Below are 24,590 nucleotides of genomic sequence, written 5' to 3'. Positions count from 1 at the left end.
GGAAACATCAGAAGGGAAAGGTAATCTAATCGAGACTGTGATTGGTGAAATTCACTTTTTACGGCCAATTCTTATTATGTTCTTTCTTTCTCTCTTTTCAGCATTGTCTGGAAAGTGGTGGTGCAGTAAGGCTGCAGCATGTTTGAAAGAGTCGTTTGGAAATGCCCCGTTGTTAGTTGTGAGATTACTTTATGACTCATGCCCTCGGACTGTATCACATTTAGCATTCATGCATCTCTGTGTCTGAAAATGCGTGAGGTATGCCAGTTTTGTTTGTGTTCCGTGTTAAATGCTTTCTGTTTTGCGATTCGCTCAATACATTTCGATTTAACAGGGTTTCTGAGGTAACTTCCAGCAGCCAAAATCCTCAGCTGAGGATCTGGGAAAATTTCACAGAGTATGGTCAGTCGGAGCTAAAGTAAGGAAGTCCTTCGTTTCTACACTGTTTCACAATACTACCTTTCCCGTGAGCAGTCGAACAGACTAAATGATTGTGCCACAGACTGCGATGGCAAACTCCGCTGAAAAGTAATCCTTTAAAGCCGGTGGAAGCAACATGACGTTATTGGGGTACACCGTGGAAAAAAATACTTCGGTGCACCCCTCGTCCATGCTCACCACATAGCCAAAATTACACAAGTCCCGTTCCCCAGCATTTGGCCCCAATCCCTCTAAACGCATCCTATCCAGAAACTCACCCGATTACCTTTGCAATTTTCTGAGTGTAATAGCCTCCTCCACTTCCTCTGGTAGATCATTCCAAACACGCACAACCTTCTTTGTGGGAAATGTGCCTCAGGTCCTTTGTCACTTTCAGCCCACTCACCTTAAAGCTATGCTGTCGAGTTTTCAACTCACACCAACTTGGGTAAAACACGTAAATACTCAGTTTACCACCCTTCCATAAGGTCATGTCGCAGCTGTTACGCTGCAGGGAAAGTTTATTCCACCAGCCTATTCCATCTCGCCCCACGGTATAAACATCGACGACATCTTTGTCTATATCCTGTCATCAATTTAAAGTGTCTTTTTTACGTTTTCAAGATGTCGATTACGCTGGACAATAACGAGCTATCGGAAACAGAAAGGTGAAACATAGAACGGATTCAACTTTCAGTGCTGGACGCCACAGGGCCGCAGCACGGGCGGCTGTGGCTCGTTTCTGTAGTGTAGTGGTCATCACGTTCGCCTAACACGCGAAAGGTCCCCAGTTCGAAACTGGGCAGAAACTGTTTTGTTCTTCAACTGCAGCCTTTTACATGGACAAGAGCTGAGCTTTCTTGCATCTTTCCCATCTGCAAACCTGCCTTCGAATTTGCTTCAACAAATCTGTTCTCGTCGTGAAATGTAATGCAATTCCATTTAATTACAGTGCAAAGCGTTGTTAAGTTTTTCTCCAACCTGGTTCTGATCATATGCCATTCTGTTGGAGAGTGTAGTTACCGCCTTCTGATCCTTCCACGAAAAGCAGTACCGCATTTGCCTTCCTTGCGCAGGCGGCTCGCTTCAAAGACAGGAAAGAAGCAGATGCTCTGGTGTCACAGCGCACCACGAATTCCTGAACTTGTCTGTCTGTCAAATGTACCCCAAGGTCGTCTCAGAAATACCTCATTTGGAAGCTGTCAATCGTTATTCAACGTGCGGGAATTGGCACCAGATATCCTGAATCATGTTTTGGAGCTCATTCAATCAGCAACAGCAATGAAAGAAATTGCACTCTCAGAGGAACCTTTCGACTTGCGCATTCAGAGCGTCGCTATTATGAAGGTCCGCACCGAGATCTAAGTCATGTTGGAACTGAAACGGAGAAATCGACAGAGAGGCTACAGAATGACATCGCATCCATTTGGTTTTCTTTAAATCACTGACGAGCAGGAAAATGTAAACGGGGAGGGCGAGTGGGGAAGTGAGGCAGTTGCAGCTCTGGTGAAATTCCTTCTTTGTGATTCACTCAGCAACCAGAGACGTGAAGGTGACTCAGGGGTGAAAGCTCTTCACATCGAGAACAAAAAGCACTCAAGGGCAGTTAGCACCTCTTCTGGAGTGGGGGTGGGGTGAGGTAATTACCTTTTGACTTCTGTTACTATGTTCAGAAACTGGCTTTTAGATTGAGGTGAACAGAAACTGCATTTATAAAAAGCACCACGGAATTTAGCAAAATTTATTGAGTCGCTTCTCCTCGATTCCCACACAGGTTTCCAATTCAGTTGGTATCCATGTGGCTCATGTCCAGGAGTGAACGTCTCAGTAGCAAATTGCACGGTTAAGGTAAAAGGCAAGGAAAGTGGCATCTCGAACTGGCTCCGAGGTCAGAGCATTCTCTCAAGGTGATCTGTCGTTCTCGGATTGTAATGCTACCTCCGGTTTTAGGGTGGAGAACATTCTTTGGGACTCCTATTCTGAAAAAAAAACACATACACAGTGACTGAAACGATGCTGCACGGTATGATGCGGAACACGGCCTGCTCAGGTTTGTGCATTTTCCCTGTAGTCCGGTGTGTTTCGTGTTCCGTGTAAACGTGAAAGTCGTCCTGTTTCGAGCAATGGGTGAAATCATTTAGCAAAGCAAGAATGGAAATTCCAGTAATGTCAAGCAGCTCATGGTTATTTGACCAAATCATAAGCGAACCCATATTCTCACGCACTCACAGATACATTTGTAGCTGAAAAGAGTCTGACAAGATAGACTGAGCTTACCATTGATTTTTGCCTGGATTGATGGGCTATCAATATCTGCTGCGAAATTGACATTGTTGCCGGGCACATCCCAGCAGCTGTGCGAGTCCGAGAGGAATCATGGAACCCTTTTCATGTGACTTTGCATCTGTTGTTATGCAGGAGCACAATTGGAAATATAAGAAAATGAGGCGGCGCCGCCGGCTGGTAGTGTGGCCGAGCGGTCTAAGGCGCTGGATCCAGGTTCCAGTCTCGAAAGGGGCGCGGGTTCGAATCCCACCACTGTCATTTCTGCTGATCAACTCCAATGCTGCAGCATTGTTAAAATGCTGTTTCGGTGTCCACTGTATATTGATGTTGAAAACAAAAGTAAAATGGGTTTGCTTCGCAGGGAATTAACTGTGGTGTGGGATACTGCCAAATATTCCAAAATGTCTCTACTGTCATGATCATGATCGTGTTCGACTCCCGCGCGGAAAATCGCAAACAGTTGTGCCGTCCCAGGCAAGTTGAGCCTTCACTGGAACCGAATGGAGACTGTTATTTCATCGCTGTTGTGAAACGAAGTCCTACGGTGACTCTACTCGTTGTTATTTGGGTTTCTAGCTAATGGGAAAATCGTCCCAATGAATTTCGATGTCCTACCTTATTGAATTTCTCACATTTCCTTCATTTCCGTCCTGGAAACATCAGAAGGGAAAGGTAATCTAATCGAGACTGTGATTGGTGAAATTCACTTTTTACGGCCAATTCTTATTATGTTCTTTCTTTCTCTCTTTTCAGCATTGTCTGGAAAGTGGTGGTGCAGTAAGGCTGCAGCATGTTTGAAAGAGTCGTTTGGAAATGCCCCGTTGTTAGTTGTGAGATTACTTTATGACTCATGCCCTCGGACTGTATCACATTTAGCATTCATGCATCTCTGTGTCTGAAAATGCGTGAGGTATGCCAGTTTTGTTTGTGTTCCGTGTTAAATGCTTTCTGTTTTGCGATTCGCTCAATACATTTCGATTTAACAGGGTTTCTGAGGTAACTTCCAGCAGCCAAAATCCTCAGCTGAGGATCTGGGAAAATTTCACAGAGTATGGTCAGTCGGAGCTAAAGTAAGGAAGTCCTTCGTTTCTACACTGTTTCACAATACTACCTTTCCCGTGAGCAGTCGAACAGACTAAATGATTGTGCCACAGACTGCGATGGCAAACTCCGCTGAAAAGTAATCCTTTAAAGCCGGTGGAAGCAACATGACGTTATTGGGGTACACCGTGGAAAAAAATACTTCGGTGCACCCCTCGTCCATGCTCACCACATAGCCAAAATTACACAAGTCCCGTTCCCCAGCATTTGGCCCCAATCCCTCTAAACGCATCCTATCCAGAAACTCACCCGATTACCTTTGCAATTTTCTGAGTGTAATAGCCTCCTCCACTTCCTCTGGTAGATCATTCCAAACACGCACAACCTTCTTTGTGGGAAATGTGCCTCAGGTCCTTTGTCACTTTCAGCCCACTCACCTTAAAGCTATGCTGTCGAGTTTTCAACTCACACCAACTTGGGTAAAACACGTAAATACTCAGTTTACCACCCTTCCATAAGGTCATGTCGCAGCTGTTACGCTGCAGGGAAAGTTTATTCCACCAGCCTATTCCATCTCGCCCCACGGTATAAACATCGACGACATCTTTGTCTATATCCTGTCATCAATTTAAAGTGTCTTTTTTACGTTTTCAAGATGTCGATTACGCTGGACAATAACGAGCTATCGGAAACAGAAAGGTGAAACATAGAACGGATTCAACTTTCAGTGCTGGACGCCACAGGGCCGCAGCACGGGCGGCTGTGGCTCGTTTCTGTAGTGTAGTGGTCATCACGTTCGCCTAACACGCGAAAGGTCCCCAGTTCGAAACTGGGCAGAAACTGTTTTGTTCTTCAACTGCAGCCTTTTACATGGACAAGAGCTGAGCTTTCTTGCATCTTTCCCATCTGCAAACCTGCCTTCGAATTTGCTTCAACAAATCTGTTCTCGTCGTGAAATGTAATGCAATTCCATTTAATTACAGTGCAAAGCGTTGTTAAGTTTTTCTCCAACCTGGTTCTGATCATATGCCATTCTGTTGGAGAGTGTAGTTACCGCCTTCTGATCCTTCCACGAAAAGCAGTACCGCATTTGCCTTCCTTGCGCAGGCGGCTCGCTTCAAAGACAGGAAAGAAGCAGATGCTCTGGTGTCACAGCGCACCACGAATTCCTGAACTTGTCTGTCTGTCAAATGTACCCCAAGGTCGTCTCAGAAATACCTCATTTGGAAGCTGTCAATCGTTATTCAACGTGCGGGAATTGGCACCAGATATCCTGAATCATGTTTTGGAGCTCATTCAATCAGCAACAGCAATGAAAGAAATTGCACTCTCAGAGGAACCTTTCGACTTGCGCATTCAGAGCGTCGCTATTATGAAGGTCCGCACCGAGATCTAAGTCATGTTGGAACTGAAACGGAGAAATCGACAGAGAGGCTACAGAATGACATCGCATCCATTTGGTTTTCTTTAAATCACTGACGAGCAGGAAAATGTAAACGGGGAGGGCGAGTGGGGAAGTGAGGCAGTTGCAGCTCTGGTGAAATTCCTTCTTTGTGATTCACTCAGCAACCAGAGACGTGAAGGTGACTCAGGGGTGAAAGCTCTTCACATCGAGAACAAAAAGCACTCAAGGGCAGTTAGCACCTCTTCTGGAGTGGGGGTGGGGTGAGGTAATTACCTTTTGACTTCTGTTACTATGTTCAGAAACTGGCTTTTAGATTGAGGTGAACAGAAACTGCATTTATAAAAAGCACCACGGAATTTAGCAAAATTTATTGAGTCGCTTCTCCTCGATTCCCACACAGGTTTCCAATTCAGTTGGTATCCATGTGGCTCATGTCCAGGAGTGAACGTCTCAGTAGCAAATTGCACGGTTAAGGTAAAAGGCAAGGAAAGTGGCATCTCGAACTGGCTCCGAGGTCAGAGCATTCTCTCAAGGTGATCTGTCGTTCTCGGATTGTAATGCTACCTCCGGTTTTAGGGTGGAGAACATTCTTTGGGACTCCTATTCTGAAAAAAAAACACATACACAGTGACTGAAACGATGCTGCACGGTATGATGCGGAACACGGCCTGCTCAGGTTTGTGCATTTTCCCTGTAGTCCGGTGTGTTTCGTGTTCCGTGTAAACGTGAAAGTCGTCCTGTTTCGAGCAATGGGTGAAATCATTTAGCAAAGCAAGAATGGAAATTCCAGTAATGTCAAGCAGCTCATGGTTATTTGACCAAATCATAAGCGAACCCATATTCTCACGCACTCACAGATACATTTGTAGCTGAAAAGAGTCTGACAAGATAGACTGAGCTTACCATTGATTTTTGCCTGGATTGATGGGCTATCAATATCTGCTGCGAAATTGACATTGTTGCCGGGCACATCCCAGCAGCTGTGCGAGTCCGAGAGGAATCATGGAACCCTTTTCATGTGACTTTGCATCTGTTGTTATGCAGGAGCACAATTGGAAATATAAGAAAATGAGGCGGCGCCGCCGGCTGGTAGTGTGGCCGAGCGGTCTAAGGCGCTGGATCCAGGTTCCAGTCTCGAAAGGGGCGCGGGTTCGAATCCCACCACTGTCATTTCTGCTGATCAACTCCAATGCTGCAGCATTGTTAAAATGCTGTTTCGGTGTCCACTGTATATTGATGTTGAAAACAAAAGTAAAATGGGTTTGCTTCGCAGGGAATTAACTGTGGTGTGGGATACTGCCAAATATTCCAAAATGTCTCTACTGTCATGATCATGATCGTGTTCGACTCCCGCGCGGAAAATCGCAAACAGTTGTGCCGTCCCAGGCAAGTTGAGCCTTCACTGGAACCGAATGGAGACTGTTATTTCATCGCTGTTGTGAAACGAAGTCCTACGGTGACTCTACTCGTTGTTATTTGGGTTTCTAGCTAATGGGAAAATCGTCCCAATGAATTTCGATGTCCTACCTTATTGAATTTCTCACATTTCCTTCATTTCCGTCCTGGAAACATCAGAAGGGAAAGGTAATCTAATCGAGACTGTGATTGGTGAAATTCACTTTTTACGGCCAATTCTTATTATGTTCTTTCTTTCTCTCTTTTCAGCATTGTCTGGAAAGTGGTGGTGCAGTAAGGCTGCAGCATGTTTGAAAGAGTCGTTTGGAAATGCCCCGTTGTTAGTTGTGAGATTACTTTATGACTCATGCCCTCGGACTGTATCACATTTAGCATTCATGCATCTCTGTGTCTGAAAATGCGTGAGGTATGCCAGTTTTGTTTGTGTTCCGTGTTAAATGCTTTCTGTTTTGCGATTCGCTCAATACATTTCGATTTAACAGGGTTTCTGAGGTAACTTCCAGCAGCCAAAATCCTCAGCTGAGGATCTGGGAAAATTTCACAGAGTATGGTCAGTCGGAGCTAAAGTAAGGAAGTCCTTCGTTTCTACACTGTTTCACAATACTACCTTTCCCGTGAGCAGTCGAACAGACTAAATGATTGTGCCACAGACTGCGATGGCAAACTCCGCTGAAAAGTAATCCTTTAAAGCCGGTGGAAGCAACATGACGTTATTGGGGTACACCGTGGAAAAAAATACTTCGGTGCACCCCTCGTCCATGCTCACCACATAGCCAAAATTACACAAGTCCCGTTCCCCAGCATTTGGCCCCAATCCCTCTAAACGCATCCTATCCAGAAACTCACCCGATTACCTTTGCAATTTTCTGAGTGTAATAGCCTCCTCCACTTCCTCTGGTAGATCATTCCAAACACGCACAACCTTCTTTGTGGGAAATGTGCCTCAGGTCCTTTGTCACTTTCAGCCCACTCACCTTAAAGCTATGCTGTCGAGTTTTCAACTCACACCAACTTGGGTAAAACACGTAAATACTCAGTTTACCACCCTTCCATAAGGTCATGTCGCAGCTGTTACGCTGCAGGGAAAGTTTATTCCACCAGCCTATTCCATCTCGCCCCACGGTATAAACATCGACGACATCTTTGTCTATATCCTGTCATCAATTTAAAGTGTCTTTTTTACGTTTTCAAGATGTCGATTACGCTGGACAATAACGAGCTATCGGAAACAGAAAGGTGAAACATAGAACGGATTCAACTTTCAGTGCTGGACGCCACAGGGCCGCAGCACGGGCGGCTGTGGCTCGTTTCTGTAGTGTAGTGGTCATCACGTTCGCCTAACACGCGAAAGGTCCCCAGTTCGAAACTGGGCAGAAACTGTTTTGTTCTTCAACTGCAGCCTTTTACATGGACAAGAGCTGAGCTTTCTTGCATCTTTCCCATCTGCAAACCTGCCTTCGAATTTGCTTCAACAAATCTGTTCTCGTCGTGAAATGTAATGCAATTCCATTTAATTACAGTGCAAAGCGTTGTTAAGTTTTTCTCCAACCTGGTTCTGATCATATGCCATTCTGTTGGAGAGTGTAGTTACCGCCTTCTGATCCTTCCACGAAAAGCAGTACCGCATTTGCCTTCCTTGCGCAGGCGGCTCGCTTCAAAGACAGGAAAGAAGCAGATGCTCTGGTGTCACAGCGCACCACGAATTCCTGAACTTGTCTGTCTGTCAAATGTACCCCAAGGTCGTCTCAGAAATACCTCATTTGGAAGCTGTCAATCGTTATTCAACGTGCGGGAATTGGCACCAGATATCCTGAATCATGTTTTGGAGCAATTCGCACGTTAGTGGCTCATTCAATCAGCAACAGCAATGAAAGAAATTGCACTCTCAGAGGAACCTTTCGACTTGCGCATTCAGAGCGTCGCTATTATGAAGGTCCGCACCGAGATCTAAGTCATGTTGGAACTGAAACGGAGAAATCGACAGAGAGGCTACAGAATGACATCGCATCCATTTGGTTTTCTTTAAATCACTGACGAGCAGGAAAATGTAAACGGGGAGGGCGAGTGGGGAAGTGAGGCAGTTGCAGCTCTGGTGAAATTCCTTCTTTGTGATTCACTCAGCAACCAGAGACGTGAAGGTGACTCAGGGGTGAAAGCTCTTCACATCGAGAACAAAAAGCACTCAAGGGCAGTTAGCACCTCTTCTGGAGTGGGGGTGGGGTGAGGTAATTACCTTTTGACTTCTGTTACTATGTTCAGAAACTGGCTTTTAGATTGAGGTGAACAGAAACTGCATTTATAAAAAGCACCACGGAATTTAGCAAAATTTATTGAGTCGCTTCTCCTCGATTCCCACACAGGTTTCCAATTCAGTTGGTATCCATGTGGCTCATGTCCAGGAGTGAACGTCTCAGTAGCAAATTGCACGGTTAAGGTAAAAGGCAAGGAAAGTGGCATCTCGAACTGGCTCCGAGGTCAGAGCATTCTCTCAAGGTGATCTGTCGTTCTCGGATTGTAATGCTACCTCCGGTTTTAGGGTGGAGAACATTCTTTGGGACTCCTATTCTGAAAAAAAAACACATACACAGTGACTGAAACGATGCTGCACGGTATGATGCGGAACACGGCCTGCTCAGGTTTGTGCATTTTCCCTGTAGTCCGGTGTGTTTCGTGTTCCGTGTAAACGTGAAAGTCGTCCTGTTTCGAGCAATGGGTGAAATCATTTAGCAAAGCAAGAATGGAAATTCCAGTAATGTCAAGCAGCTCATGGTTATTTGACCAAATCATAAGCGAACCCATATTCTCACGCACTCACAGATACATTTGTAGCTGAAAAGAGTCTGACAAGATAGACTGAGCTTACCATTGATTTTTGCCTGGATTGATGGGCTATCAATATCTGCTGCGAAATTGACATTGTTGCCGGGCACATCCCAGCAGCTGTGCGAGTCCGAGAGGAATCATGGAACCCTTTTCATGTGACTTTGCATCTGTTGTTATGCAGGAGCACAATTGGAAATATAAGAAAATGAGGCGGCGCCGCCGGCTGGTAGTGTGGCCGAGCGGTCTAAGGCGCTGGATCCAGGTTCCAGTCTCGAAAGGGGCGCGGGTTCGAATCCCACCACTGTCATTTCTGCTGATCAACTCCAATGCTGCAGCATTGTTAAAATGCTGTTTCGGTGTCCACTGTATATTGATGTTGAAAACAAAAGTAAAATGGGTTTGCTTCGCAGGGAATTAACTGTGGTGTGGGATACTGCCAAATATTCCAAAATGTCTCTACTGTCATGATCATGATCGTGTTCGACTCCCGCGCGGAAAATCGCAAACAGTTGTGCCGTCCCAGGCAAGTTGAGCCTTCACTGGAACCGAATGGAGACTGTTATTTCATCGCTGTTGTGAAACGAAGTCCTACGGTGACTCTACTCGTTGTTATTTGGGTTTCTAGCTAATGGGAAAATCGTCCCAATGAATTTCGATGTCCTACCTTATTGAATTTCTCACATTTCCTTCATTTCCGTCCTGGAAACATCAGAAGGGAAAGGTAATCTAATCGAGACTGTGATTGGTGAAATTCACTTTTTACGGCCAATTCTTATTATGTTCTTTCTTTCTCTCTTTTCAGCATTGTCTGGAAAGTGGTGGTGCAGTAAGGCTGCAGCATGTTTGAAAGAGTCGTTTGGAAATGCCCCGTTGTTAGTTGTGAGATTACTTTATGACTCATGCCCTCGGACTGTATCACATTTAGCATTCATGCATCTCTGTGTCTGAAAATGCGTGAGGTATGCCAGTTTTGTTTGTGTTCCGTGTTAAATGCTTTCTGTTTTGCGATTCGCTCAATACATTTCGATTTAACAGGGTTTCTGAGGTAACTTCCAGCAGCCAAAATCCTCAGCTGAGGATCTGGGAAAATTTCACAGAGTATGGTCAGTCGGAGCTAAAGTAAGGAAGTCCTTCGTTTCTACACTGTTTCACAATACTACCTTTCCCGTGAGCAGTCGAACAGACTAAATGATTGTGCCACAGACTGCGATGGCAAACTCCGCTGAAAAGTAATCCTTTAAAGCCGGTGGAAGCAACATGACGTTATTGGGGTACACCGTGGAAAAAAATACTTCGGTGCACCCCTCGTCCATGCTCACCACATAGCCAAAATTACACAAGTCCCGTTCCCCAGCATTTGGCCCCAATCCCTCTAAACGCATCCTATCCAGAAACTCACCCGATTACCTTTGCAATTTTCTGAGTGTAATAGCCTCCTCCACTTCCTCTGGTAGATCATTCCAAACACGCACAACCTTCTTTGTGGGAAATGTGCCTCAGGTCCTTTGTCACTTTCAGCCCACTCACCTTAAAGCTATGCTGTCGAGTTTTCAACTCACACCAACTTGGGTAAAACACGTAAATACTCAGTTTACCACCCTTCCATAAGGTCATGTCGCAGCTGTTACGCTGCAGGGAAAGTTTATTCCACCAGCCTATTCCATCTCGCCCCACGGTATAAACATCGACGACATCTTTGTCTATATCCTGTCATCAATTTAAAGTGTCTTTTTTACGTTTTCAAGATGTCGATTACGCTGGACAATAACGAGCTATCGGAAACAGAAAGGTGAAACATAGAACGGATTCAACTTTCAGTGCTGGACGCCACAGGGCCGCAGCACGGGTGGCTGTGGCTCGTTTCTGTAGTGTAGTGGTCATCACGTTCGCCTAACACGCGAAAGGTCCCCAGTTCGAAACTGGGCAGAAACTGTTTTGTTCTTCAACTGCAGCCTTTTACATGGACAAGAGCTGAGCTTTCTTGCATCTTTCCCATCTGCAAACCTGCCTTCGAATTTGCTTCAACAAATCTGTTCTCGTCGTGAAATGTAATGCAATTCCATTTAATTACAGTGCAAAGCGTTGTTAAGTTTTTCTCCAACCTGGTTCTGATCATATGCCATTCTGTTGGAGAGTGTAGTTACCGCCTTCTGATCCTTCCACGAAAAGCAGTACCGCATTTGCCTTCCTTGCGCAGGCGGCTCGCTTCAAAGACAGGAAAGAAGCAGATGCTCTGGTGTCACAGCGCACCACGAATTCCTGAACTTGTCTGTCTGTCAAATGTACCCCAAGGTCGTCTCAGAAATACCTCATTTGGAAGCTGTCAATCGTTATTCAACGTGCGGGAATTGGCACCAGATATCCTGAATCATGTTTTGGAGCAATTCGCACGTTAGTGGCTCATTCAATCAGCAACAGCAATGAAAGAAATTGCACTCTCAGAGGAACCTTTCGACTTGCGCATTCAGAGCGTCGCTATTATGAAGGTCCGCACCGAGATCTAAGTCATGTTGGAACTGAAACGGAGAAATCGACAGAGAGGCTACAGAATGACATCGCATCCATTTGGTTTTCTTTAAATCACTGACGAGCAGGAAAATGTAAACGGGGAGGGCGAGTGGGGAAGTGAGGCAGTTGCAGCTCTGGTGAAATTCCTTCTTTGTGATTCACTCAGCAACCAGAGACGTGAAGGTGACTCAGGGGTGAAAGCTCTTCACATCGAGAACAAAAAGCACTCAAGGGCAGTTAGCACCTCTTCTGGAGTGGGGGTGGGGTGAGGTAATTACCTTTTGACTTCTGTTACTATGTTCAGAAACTGGCTTTTAGATTGAGGTGAACAGAAACTGCATTTATAAAAAGCACCACGGAATTTAGCAAAATTTATTGAGTCGCTTCTCCTCGATTCCCACACAGGTTTCCAATTCAGTTGGTATCCATGTGGCTCATGTCCAGGAGTGAACGTCTCAGTAGCAAATTGCACGGTTAAGGTAAAAGGCAAGGAAAGTGGCATCTCGAACTGGCTCCGAGGTCAGAGCATTCTCTCAAGGTGATCTGTCGTTCTCGGATTGTAATGCTACCTCCGGTTTTAGGGTGGAGAACATTCTTTGGGACTCCTATTCTGAAAAAAAAACACATACACAGTGACTGAAACGATGCTGCACGGTATGATGCGGAACACGGCCTGCTCAGGTTTGTGCATTTTCCCTGTAGTCCGGTGTGTTTCGTGTTCCGTGTAAACGTGAAAGTCGTCCTGTTTCGAGCAATGGGTGAAATCATTTAGCAAAGCAAGAATGGAAATTCCAGTAATGTCAAGCAGCTCATGGTTATTTGACCAAATCATAAGCGAACCCATATTCTCACGCACTCACAGATACATTTGTAGCTGAAAAGAGTCTGACAAGATAGACTGAGCTTACCATTGATTTTTGCCTGGATTGATGGGCTATCAATATCTGCTGCGAAATTGACATTGTTGCCGGGCACATCCCAGCAGCTGTGCGAGTCCGAGAGGAATCATGGAACCCTTTTCATGTGACTTTGCATCTGTTGTTATGCAGGAGCACAATTGGAAATATAAGAAAATGAGGCGGCGCCGCCGGCTGGTAGTGTGGCCGAGCGGTCTAAGGCGCTGGATCCAGGTTCCAGTCTCGAAAGGGGCGCGGGTTCGAATCCCACCACTGTCATTTCTGCTGATCAACTCCAATGCTGCAGCATTGTTAAAATGCTGTTTCGGTGTCCACTGTATATTGATGTTGAAAACAAAAGTAAAATGGGTTTGCTTCGCAGGGAATTAACTGTGGTGTGGGATACTGCCAAATATTCCAAAATGTCTCTACTGTCATGATCATGATCGTGTTCGACTCCCGCGCGGAAAATCGCAAACAGTTGTGCCGTCCCAGGCAAGTTGAGCCTTCACTGGAACCGAATGGAGACTGTTATTTCATCGCTGTTGTGAAACGAAGTCCTACGGTGACTCTACTCGTTGTTATTTGGGTTTCTAGCTAATGGGAAAATCGTCCCAATGAATTTCGATGTCCTACCTTATTGAATTTCTCACATTTCCTTCATTTCCGTCCTGGAAACATCAGAAGGGAAAGGTAATCTAATCGAGACTGTGATTGGTGAAATTCACTTTTTACGGCCAATTCTTATTATGTTCTTTCTTTCTCTCTTTTCAGCATTGTCTGGAAAGTGGTGGTGCAGTAAGGCTGCAGCATGTTTGAAAGAGTCGTTTGGAAATGCCCCGTTGTTAGTTGTGAGATTACTTTATGACTCATGCCCTCGGACTGTATCACATTTAGCATTCATGCATCTCTGTGTCTGAAAATGCGTGAGGTATGCCAGTTTTGTTTGTGTTCCGTGTTAAATGCTTTCTGTTTTGCGATTCGCTCAATACATTTCGATTTAACAGGGTTTCTGAGGTAACTTCCAGCAGCCAAAATCCTCAGCTGAGGATCTGGGAAAATTTCACAGAGTATGGTCAGTCGGAGCTAAAGTAAGGAAGTCCTTCGTTTCTACACTGTTTCACAATACTACCTTTCCCGTGAGCAGTCGAACAGACTAAATGATTGTGCCACAGACTGCGATGGCAAACTCCGCTGAAAAGTAATCCTTTAAAGCCGGTGGAAGCAACATGACGTTATTGGGGTACACCGTGGAAAAAAATACTTCGGTGCACCCCTCGTCCATGCTCACCACATAGCCAAAATTACACAAGTCCCGTTCCCCAGCATTTGGCCCCAATCCCTCTAAACGCATCCTATCCAGAAACTCACCCGATTACCTTTGCAATTTTCTGAGTGTAATAGCCTCCTCCACTTCCTCTGGTAGATCATTCCAAACACGCACAACCTTCTTTGTGGGAAATGTGCCTCAGGTCCTTTGTCACTTTCAGCCCACTCACCTTAAAGCTATGCTGTCGAGTTTTCAACTCACACCAACTTGGGTAAAACACGTAAATACTCAGTTTACCACCCTTCCATAAGGTCATGTCGCAGCTGTTACGCTGCAGGGAAAGTTTATTCCACCAGCCTATTCCATCTCGCCCCACGGTATAAACATCGACGACATCTTTGTCTATATCCTGTCATCAATTTAAAGTGTCTTTTTTACGTTTTCAAGATGTCGATTACGCTGGACAATAACGAGCTATCGGAAACAGAAAGGTGAAACATAGAACGGATTCAACTTTCAGTGCTGGACGCCACAGGGCCGCAGCACGGGCGGCTGTGGCTCGTTTCTGTAGTGTAGTGGTCATCACGTTCGCCTAACACGCGAAAGGTCCCCAGTTCGAAACTGGGCAGAAACTGTTTTGTTCTTCAACTGCAGCCTTTTACATGGACAAGAGCTGAGCTTTCTTGCATCTTTCCCATCTGCAAACCTGCCTTCGAATTTGCTTCAACAAATCTGTTCTCGTCGTGAAATGTAATGCAATTCCATTTAATTACAGTGCAAAGCGTTGTTAAGTTTTTCTCCAACCTGGTTCTGATCATATGCCATTCTGTTGGAGAGTGTAGTTACCGCCTTCTGATCCTTCCACGAAAAGCAGTACCGCATTTGCCTTCCTTGCGCAGGCGGCTCGCTTCAAAGACAGGAAAGAAGCAGATGCTCTGGTGTCACAGCGCACCACGAATTCCTGAACTTGTCTGTCTGTCAAATGTACCCCAAGGTCGTCTCAGAAATACCTCATTTGGAAGCTGTCAATCGTTATTCAACGTGCGGGAATTGGCACCAGATATCCTGAATCATGTTTTGGAGCTCATTCAATCAGCAACAGCAATGAAAGAAATTGCACTCTCAGAGGAACCTTTCGACTTGCGCATTCAGAGCGTCGCTATTATGAAGGTCCGCACCGAGATCTAAGTCATGTTGGAACTGAAACGGAGAAATCGACAGAGAGGCTACAGAATGACATCGCATCCATTTGGTTTTCTTTAAATCACTGACGAGCAGGAAAATGTAAACGGGGAGGGCGAGTGGGGAAGTGAGGCAGTTGCAGCTCTGGTGAAATTCCTTCTTTGTGATTCACTCAGCAACCAGAGACGTGAAGGTGACTCAGGGGTGAAAGCTCTTCACATCGAGAACAAAAAGCACTCAAGGGCAGTTAGCACCTCTTCTGGAGTGGGGGTGGGGTGAGGTAATTACCTTTTGACTTCTGTTACTATGTTCAGAAACTGGCTTTTAGATTGAGGTGAACAGAAACTGCATTTATAAAAAGCACCACGGAATTTAGCAAAATTTATTGAGTCGCTTCTCCTCGATTCCCACACAGGTTTCCAATTCAGTTGGTATCCATGTGGCTCATGTCCAGGAGTGAACGTCTCAGTAGCAAATTGCACGGTTAAGGTAAAAGGCAAGGAAAGTGGCATCTCGAACTGGCTCCGAGGTCAGAGCATTCTCTCAAGGTGATCTGTCGTTCTCGGATTGTAATGCTACCTCCGGTTTTAGGGTGGAGAACATTCTTTGGGACTCCTATTCTGAAAAAAAAAACACATACACAGTGACTGAAACGATGCTGCACGGTATGATGCGGAACACGGCCTGCTCAGGTTTGTGCATTTTCCCTGTAGTCCGGTGTGTTTCGTGTTCCGTGTAAACGTGAAAGTCGTCCTGTTTCGAGCAATGGGTGAAATCATTTAGCAAAGCAAGAATGGAAATTCCAGTAATGTCAAGCAGCTCATGGTTATTTGACCAAATCATAAGCGAACCCATATTCTCACGCACTCACAGATACATTTGTAGCTGAAAAGAGTCTGACAAGATAGACTGAGCTTACCATTGATTTTTGCCTGGATTGATGGGCTATCAATATCTGCTGCGAAATTGACATTGTTGCCGGGCACATCCCAGCAGCTGTGCGAGTCCGAGAGGAATCATGGAACCCTTTTCATGTGACTTTGCATCTGTTGTTATGCAGGAGCACAATTGGAAATATAAGAAAATGAGGCGGCGCCGCCGGCTGGTAGTGTGGCCGAGCGGTCTAAGGCGCTGGATCCAGGTTCCAGTCTCGAAAGGGGCGCGGGTTCGAATCCCACCACTGTCATTTCTGCTGATCAACTCCAATGCTGCAGCATTGTTAAAATGCTGTTTCGGTGTCCACTGTATATTGATGTTGAAAACAAAAGTAAAATGGGTTTGCTTCGCAGGGAATTAACTGTGGTGTGGGATACTGCCAAATATTCCAAAATGTCTCTACTGTCATGATCATGATCGTGTTCGACTCCCGCGCGGAAAATCGCAAACAGTTGTGCCGTCCCAGGCAAGTTGAGCCTTCACTGGAACCGAATGGAGACTGTTATTTCATCGCTGTTGTGAAACGAAGTCCTACGGTGACTCTACTCGTTGTTATTTGGGTTTCTAGCTAATGGGAAAATCGTCCCAATGAATTTCGATGTCCTACCTTATTGAATTTCTCACATTTCCTTCATTTCCGTCCTGGAAACATCAGAAGGGAAAGGTAATCTAATCGAGACTGTGATTGGTGAAATTCACTTTTTACGGCCAATTCTTATTATGTTCTTTCTTTCTCTCTTTTCAGCATTGTCTGGAAAGTGGTGGTGCAGTAAGGCTGCAGCATGTTTGAAAGAGTCGTTTGGAAATGCCCCGTTGTTAGTTGTGAGATTACTTTATGACTCATGCCCTCGGACTGTATCACATTTAGCATTCATGCATCTCTGTGTCTGAAAATGCGTGAGGTATGCCAGTTTTGTTTGTGTTCCGTGTTAAATGCTTTCTGTTTTGCGATTCGCTCAATACATTTCGATTTAACAGGGTTTCTGAGGTAACTTCCAGCAGCCAAAATCCTCAGCTGAGGATCTGGGAAAATTTCACAGAGTATGGTCAGTCGGAGCTAAAGTAAGGAAGTCCTTCGTTTCTACACTGTTTCACAATACTACCTTTCCCGTGAGCAGTCGAACAGACTAAATGATTGTGCCACAGACTGCGATGGCAAACTCCGCTGAAAAGTAATCCTTTAAAGCCGGTGGAAGCAACATGACGTTATTGGGGTACACCGTGGAAAAAAATACTTCGGTGCACCCCTCGTCCATGCTCACCACATAGCCAAAATTACACAAGTCCCGTTCCCCAGCATTTGGCCCCAATCCCTCTAAACGCATCCTATCCAGAAACTCACCCGATTACCTTTGCAATTTTCTGAGTGTAATAGCCTCCTCCACTTCCTCTGGTAGATCATTCCAAACACGCACAACCTTCTTTGTGGGAAATGTGCCTCAGGTCCTTTGTCACTTTCAGCCCACTCACCTTAAAGCTATGCTGTCGAGTTTTCAACTCACACCAACTTGGGTAAAACACGTAAATACTCAGTTTACCACCCTTCCATAAGGTCATGTCGCAGCTGTTACGCTGCAGGGAAAGTTTATTCCACCAGCCTATTCCATCTCGCCCCACGGTATAAACATCGACGACATCTTTGTCTATATCCTGTCATCAATTTAAAGTGTCTTTTTTACGTTTTCAAGATGTCGATTACGCTGGACAATAACGAGCTATCGGAAACAGAAAGGTGAAACATAGAACGGATTCAACTTTCAGTGCTGGACGCCACAGGGCCGCAGCACGGGTGGCTGTGGCTCGTTTCTGTAGTGTAGTGGTCATCACGTTCGCCTAACACGCGAAAGGTCCCCAGTTCGAAACTGGGCAGAAACTGTTTTGTTCTTCAACTGCAGCCTTTTACATGGACAAGAGCTGAGCTTTCTTGCATCTTTCCCATCTGCAAACCTGCCTTCGAATTTGCTTCAACAAATCTGTTCTCGTCGTGAAATGTAATGCAATTCCATTTAATTACAGTGCAAAGCGTTGTTAAGTTTTTCTCCAACCTGGTTCTGATCATATGCCATTCTGTTGGAGAGTGTAGTTACCGCCTTCTGATCCTTCCACGAAAAGCAGTACCGCATTTGCCTTCCTTGCGCAGGCGGCTCGCTTCAAAGACAGGAAAGAAGCAGATGCTCTGGTGTCACAGCGCACCACGAATTCCTGAACTTGTCTGTCTGTCAAATGTACCCCAAGGTCGTCTCAGAAATACCTCATTTGGAAGCTGTCAATCGTTATTCAACGTGCGGGAATTGGCACCAGATATCCTGAATCATGTTTTGGAGCAATTCGCACGTTAGTGGCTCATTCAATCAGCAACAGCAATGAAAGAAATTGCACTCTCAGAGGAACCTTTCGACTTGCGCATTCAGAGCGTCGCTATTATGAAGGTCCGCACCGAGATCTAAGTCATGTTGGAACTGAAACGGAGAAATCGACAGAGAGGCTACAGAATGACATCGCATCCATTTGGTTTTCTTTAAATCACTGACGAGCAGGAAAATGTAAACGGGGAGGGCGAGTGGGGAAGTGAGGCAGTTGCAGCTCTGGTGAAATTCCTTCTTTGTGATTCACTCAGCAACCAGAGACGTGAAGGTGACTCAGGGGTGAAAGCTCTTCACATCGAGAACAAAAAGCACTCAAGGGCAGTTAGCACCTCTTCTGGAGTGGGGGTGGGGTGAGGTAATTACCTTTTGACTTCTGTTACTATGTTCAGAAACTGGCTTTTAGATTGAGGTGAACAGAAACTGCATTTATAAAAAGCACCACGGAATTTAGCAAAATTTATTGAGTCGCTTCTCCTCGATTCCCACACAGGTTTCCAATTCAGTTGGTATCCATGTGGCTCATGTCCAGGAGTGAACGTCTCAGTAGCAAATTGCACGGTTAAGGTAAAAGGCAAGGAAAGTGGCATCTCGAACTGGCTCCGAGGTCAGAGCATTCTCTCAAGGTGATCTGTCGTTCTCGGATTGTAATGCTACCTCCGGTTTTAGGGTGGAGAACATTCTTTGGGACTCCTATTCTGAAAAAAAAACACATACACAGTGACTGAAACGATGCTGCACGGTATGATGCGGAACACGGCCTGCTCAGGTTTGTGCATTTTCCCTGTAGTCCGGTGTGTTTCGTGTTCCGTGTAAACGTGAAAGTCGTCCTGTTTCGAGCAATGGGTGAAATCATTTAGCAAAGCAAGAATGGAAATTCCAGTAATGTCAAGCAGCTCATGGTTATTTGACCAAATCATAAGCGAACCCATATTCTCACGCACTCACAGATACATTTGTAGCTGAAAAGAGTCTGACAAGATAGACTGAGCTTACCATTGATTTTTGCCTGGATTGATGGGCTATCAATATCTGCTGCGAAATTGACATTGTTGCCGGGCACATCCCAGCAGCTGTGCGAGTCCGAGAGGAATCATGGAACCCTTTTCATGTGACTTTGCATCTGTTGTTATGCAGGAGCACAATTGGAAATATAAGAAAATGAGGCGGCGCCGCCGGCTGGTAGTGTGGCCGAGCGGTCTAAGGCGCTGGATCCAGGTTCCAGTCTCGAAAGGGGCGCGGGTTCGAATCCCACCACTGTCATTTCTGCTGATCAACTCCAATGCTGCAGCATTGTTAAAATGCTGTTTCGGTGTCCACTGTATATTGATGTTGAAAACAAAAGTAAAATGGGTTTGCTTCGCAGGGAATTAACTGTGGTGTGGGATACTGCCAAATATTCCAAAATGTCTCTACTGTCATGATCATGATCGTGTTCGACTCCCGCGCGGAAAATCGCAAACAGTTGTGCCGTCCCAGGCAAGTTGAGCCTTCACTGGAACCGAATGGAGACTGTTATTTCATCGCTGTTGTGAAACGAAGTCCTACGGTGACTCTACTCGTTGTTATTTGGGTTTCTAGCTAATGGGAAAATCGTCCCAATGAATTTCGATGTCCTACCTTATTGAATTTCTCACATTTCCTTCATTTCCGTCCTGGAAACATCAGAAGGGAAAGGTAATCTAATCGAGACTGTGATTGGTGAAATTCACTTTTTACGGCCAATTCTTATTATGTTCTTTCTTTCTCTCTTTTCAGCATTGTCTGGAAAGTGGTGGTGCAGTAAGGCTGCAGCATGTTTGAAAGAGTCGTTTGGAAATGCCCCGTTGTTAGTTGTGAGATTACTTTATGACTCATGCCCTCGGACTGTATCACATTTAGCATTCATGCATCTCTGTGTCTGAAAATGCGTGAGGTATGCCAGTTTTGTTTGTGTTCCGTGTTAAATGCTTTCTGTTTTGCGATTCGCTCAATACATTTCGATTTAACAGGGTTTCTGAGGTAACTTCCAGCAGCCAAAATCCTCAGCTGAGGATCTGGGAAAATTTCACAGAGTATGGTCAGTCGGAGCTAAAGTAAGGAAGTCCTTCGTTTCTACACTGTTTCACAATACTACCTTTCCCGTGAGCAGTCGAACAGACTAAATGATTGTGCCACAGACTGCGATGGCAAACTCCGCTGAAAAGTAATCCTTTAAAGCCGGTGGAAGCAACATGACGTTATTGGGGTACACCGTGGAAAAAAATACTTCGGTGCACCCCTCGTCCATGCTCACCACATAGCCAAAATTACACAAGTCCCGTTCCCCAGCATTTGGCCCCAATCCCTCTAAACGCATCCTATCCAGAAACTCACCCGATTACCTTTGCAATTTTCTGAGTGTAATAGCCTCCTCCACTTCCTCTGGTAGATCATTCCAAACACGCACAACCTTCTTTGTGGGAAATGTGCCTCAGGTCCTTTGTCACTTTCAGCCCACTCACCTTAAAGCTATGCTGTCGAGTTTTCAACTCACACCAACTTGGGTAAAACACGTAAATACTCAGTTTACCACCCTTCCATAAGGTCATGTCGCAGCTGTTACGCTGCAGGGAAAGTTTATTCCACCAGCCTATTCCATCTCGCCCCACGGTATAAACATCGACGACATCTTTGTCTATATCCTGTCATCAATTTAAAGTGTCTTTTTTACGTTTTCAAGATGTCGATTACGCTGGACAATAACGAGCTATCGGAAACAGAAAGGTGAAACATAGAACGGATTCAACTTTCAGTGCTGGACGCCACAGGGCCGCAGCACGGGTGGCTGTGGCTCGTTTCTGTAGTGTAGTGGTCATCACGTTCGCCTAACACGCGAAAGGTCCCCAGTTCGAAACTGGGCAGAAACTGTTTTGTTCTTCAACTGCAGCCTTTTACATGGACAAGAGCTGAGCTTTCTTGCATCTTTCCCATCTGCAAACCTGCCTTCGAATTTGCTTCAACAAATCTGTTCTCGTCGTGAAATGTAATGCAATTCCATTTAATTACAGTGCAAAGCGTTGTTAAGTTTTTCTCCAACCTGGTTCTGATCATATGCCATTCTGTTGGAGAGTGTAGTTACCGCCTTCTGATCCTTCCACGAAAAGCAGTACCGCATTTGCCTTCCTTGCGCAGGCGGCTCGCTTCAAAGACAGGAAAGAAGCAGATGCTCTGGTGTCACAGCGCACCACGAATTCCTGAACTTGTCTGTCTGTCAAATGTACCCCAAGGTCGTCTCAGAAATACCTCATTTGGAAGCTGTCAATCGTTATTCAACGTGCGGGAATTGGCACCAGATATCCTGAATCATGTTTTGGAGCAATTCGCACGTTAGTGGCTCATTCAATCAGCAACAGCAATGAAAGAAATTGCACTCTCAGAGGAACCTTTCGACTTGCGCATTCAGAGCGTCGCTATTATGAAGGTCCGCACCGAGATCTAAGTCATGTTGGAACTGAAACGGAGAAATCGACAGAGAGGCTACAGAATGACATCGCATCCATTTGGTTTTCTTTAAATCACTGACGAGCAGGAAAATGTAAACGGGGAGGGCGAGTGGGGAAGTGAGGCAGTTGCAGCTCTGGTGAAATTCCTTCTTTGTGATTCACTCAGCAACCAGAGACGTGAAGGTGACTCAGGGGTGAAAGCTCTTCACATCGAGAACAAAAAGCACTCAAGGGCAGTTAGCACCTCTTCTGGAGTGGGGGTGGGGTGAGGTAATTACCTTTTGACTTCTGTTACTATGTTCAGAAACTGGCTTTTAGATTGAGGTGAACAGAAACTGCATTTATAAAAAGCACCACGGAATTTAGCAAAATTTATTGAGTCGCTTCTCCTCGATTCCCACACAGGTTTCCAATTCAGTTGGTATCCATGTGGCTCATGTCCAGGAGTGAACGTCTCAGTAGCAAATTGCACGGTTAAGGTAAAAGGCAAGGAAAGTGGCATCTCGAACTGGCTCCGAGGTCAGAGCATTCTCTCAAGGTGATCTGTCGTTCTCGGATTGTAATGCTACCTCCGGTTTTAGGGTGGAGAACATTCTTTGGGACTCCTATTCTGAAAAAAAAACACATACACAGTGACTGAAACGATGCTGCACGGTATGATGCGGAACACGGCCTGCTCAGGTTTGTGCATTTTCCCTGTAGTCCGGTGTGTTTCGTGTTCCGTGTAAACGTGAAAGTCGTCCTGTTTCGAGCAATGGGTGAAATCATTTAGCAAAGCAAGAATGGAAATTCCAGTAATGTCAAGCAGCTCATGGTTATTTGACCAAATCATAAGCGAACCCATATTCTCACGCACTCACAGATACATTTGTAGCTGAAAAGAGTCTGACAAGATAGACTGAGCTTACCATTGATTTTTGCCTGGATTGATGGGCTATCAATATCTGCTGCGAAATTGACATTGTTGCCGGGCACATCCCAGCAGCTGTGCGAGTCCGAGAGGAATCATGGAACCCTTTTCATGTGACTTTGCATCTGTTGTTATGCAGGAGCACAATTGGAAATATAAGAAAATGAGGCGGCGCCGCCGGCTGGTAGTGTGGCCGAGCGGTCTAAGGCGCTGGATCCAGGTTCCAGTCTCGAAAGGGGCGCGGGTTCGAATCCCACCACTGTCATTTCTGCTGATCAACTCCAATGCTGCAGCATTGTTAAAATGCTGTTTCGGTGTCCACTGTATATTGATGTTGAAAACAAAAGTAAAATGGGTTTGCTTCGCAGGGAATTAACTGTGGTGTGGGATACTGCCAAATATTCCAAAATGTCTCTACTGTCATGATCATGATCGTGTTCGACTCCCGCGCGGAAAATCGCAAACAGTTGTGCCGTCCCAGGCAAGTTGAGCCTTCACTGGAACCGAATGGAGACTGTTATTTCATCGCTGTTGTGAAACGAAGTCCTACGGTGACTCTACTCGTTGTTATTTGGGTTTCTAGCTAATGGGAAAATCGTCCCAATGAATTTCGATGTCCTACCTTATTGAATTTCTCACATTTCCTTCATTTCCGTCCTGGAAACATCAGAAGGGAAAGGTAATCTAATCGAGACTGTGATTGGTGAAATTCACTTTTTACGGCCAATTCTTATTATGTTCTTTCTTTCTCTCTTTTCAGCATTGTCTGGAAAGTGGTGGTGCAGTAAGGCTGCAGCATGTTTGAAAGAGTCGTTTGGAAATGCCCCGTTGTTAGTTGTGAGATTACTTTATGACTCATGCCCTCGGACTGTATCACATTTAGCATTCATGCATCTCTGTGTCTGAAAATGCGTGAGGTATGCCAGTTTTGTTTGTGTTCCGTGTTAAATGCTTTCTGTTTTGCGATTCGCTCAATACATTTCGATTTAACAGGGTTTCTGAGGTAACTTCCAGCAGCCAAAATCCTCAGCTGAGGATCTGGGAAAATTTCACAGAGTATGGTCAGTCGGAGCTAAAGTAAGGAAGTCCTTCGTTTCTACACTGTTTCACAATACTACCTTTCCCGTGAGCAGTCGAACAGACTAAATGATTGTGCCACAGACTGCGATGGCAAACTCCGCTGAAAAGTAATCCTTTAAAGCCGGTGGAAGCAACATGACGTTATTGGGGTACACCGTGGAAAAAAATACTTCGGTGCACCCCTCGTCCATGCTCACCACATAGCCAAAATTACACAAGTCCCGTTCCCCAGCATTTGGCCCCAATCCCTCTAAACGCATCCTATCCAGAAACTCACCCGATTACCTTTGCAATTTTCTGAGTGTAATAGCCTCCTCCACTTCCTCTGGTAGATCATTCCAAACACGCACAACCTTCTTTGTGGGAAATGTGCCTCAGGTCCTTTGTCACTTTCAGCCCACTCACCTTAAAGCTATGCTGTCGAGTTTTCAACTCACACCAACTTGGGTAAAACACGTAAATACTCAGTTTACCACCCTTCCATAAGGTCATGTCGCAGCTGTTACGCTGCAGGGAAAGTTTATTCCACCAGCCTATTCCATCTCGCCCCACGGTATAAACATCGACGACATCTTTGTCTATATCCTGTC

The 24,590-nt window shown here is 45.4% G+C and overlaps 7 non-coding genes across 7 annotated transcripts; all 7 read left to right on the top strand.

The window, feature by feature from the left end:
* The first annotated feature begins 1,158 nt into the window (after positions 1-1,158).
* Positions 1,159-1,231, top strand: trnav-aac (transfer RNA valine (anticodon AAC)). The gene has a single exon. It is a non-coding gene; the product is annotated as a tRNA-Val (tRNA).
* Positions 1,232-4,516: 3,285 nt separating this feature from the next.
* trnav-aac (transfer RNA valine (anticodon AAC)) lies at positions 4,517-4,589 on the top strand. Its single transcript has one exon. It is a non-coding gene; the product is annotated as a tRNA-Val (tRNA).
* A 3,285-nt stretch (positions 4,590-7,874) lies between these two features.
* trnav-aac (transfer RNA valine (anticodon AAC)) lies at positions 7,875-7,947 on the top strand. The gene has a single exon. It is a non-coding gene; the product is annotated as a tRNA-Val (tRNA).
* A 3,303-nt stretch (positions 7,948-11,250) lies between these two features.
* trnav-aac (transfer RNA valine (anticodon AAC)) lies at positions 11,251-11,323 on the top strand. The gene has a single exon. It is a non-coding gene; the product is annotated as a tRNA-Val (tRNA).
* Positions 11,324-14,626: 3,303 nt separating this feature from the next.
* trnav-aac (transfer RNA valine (anticodon AAC)) lies at positions 14,627-14,699 on the top strand. The gene has a single exon. It is a non-coding gene; the product is annotated as a tRNA-Val (tRNA).
* A 3,286-nt stretch (positions 14,700-17,985) lies between these two features.
* trnav-aac (transfer RNA valine (anticodon AAC)) lies at positions 17,986-18,058 on the top strand. Its single transcript has one exon. It is a non-coding gene; the product is annotated as a tRNA-Val (tRNA).
* A 3,303-nt stretch (positions 18,059-21,361) lies between these two features.
* Positions 21,362-21,434, top strand: trnav-aac (transfer RNA valine (anticodon AAC)). Its single transcript has one exon. It is a non-coding gene; the product is annotated as a tRNA-Val (tRNA).
* The last annotated feature ends 3,156 nt before the right edge of the window (positions 21,435-24,590 follow it).

Source organism: Chiloscyllium plagiosum, unplaced genomic scaffold, assembly GCF_037043375.1.
Source record: "Chiloscyllium plagiosum isolate Xiang-an unplaced genomic scaffold, Cpla_swu_hap1 HiC_scaffold_42, whole genome shotgun sequence".
Classification (NCBI taxonomy): domain Eukaryota; kingdom Metazoa; phylum Chordata; class Chondrichthyes; order Orectolobiformes; family Hemiscylliidae; genus Chiloscyllium; species Chiloscyllium plagiosum.
The sequence above is the reverse complement of the archived record's forward strand: the minus strand, read 5'-3'. Positions and strand labels throughout refer to the sequence as shown.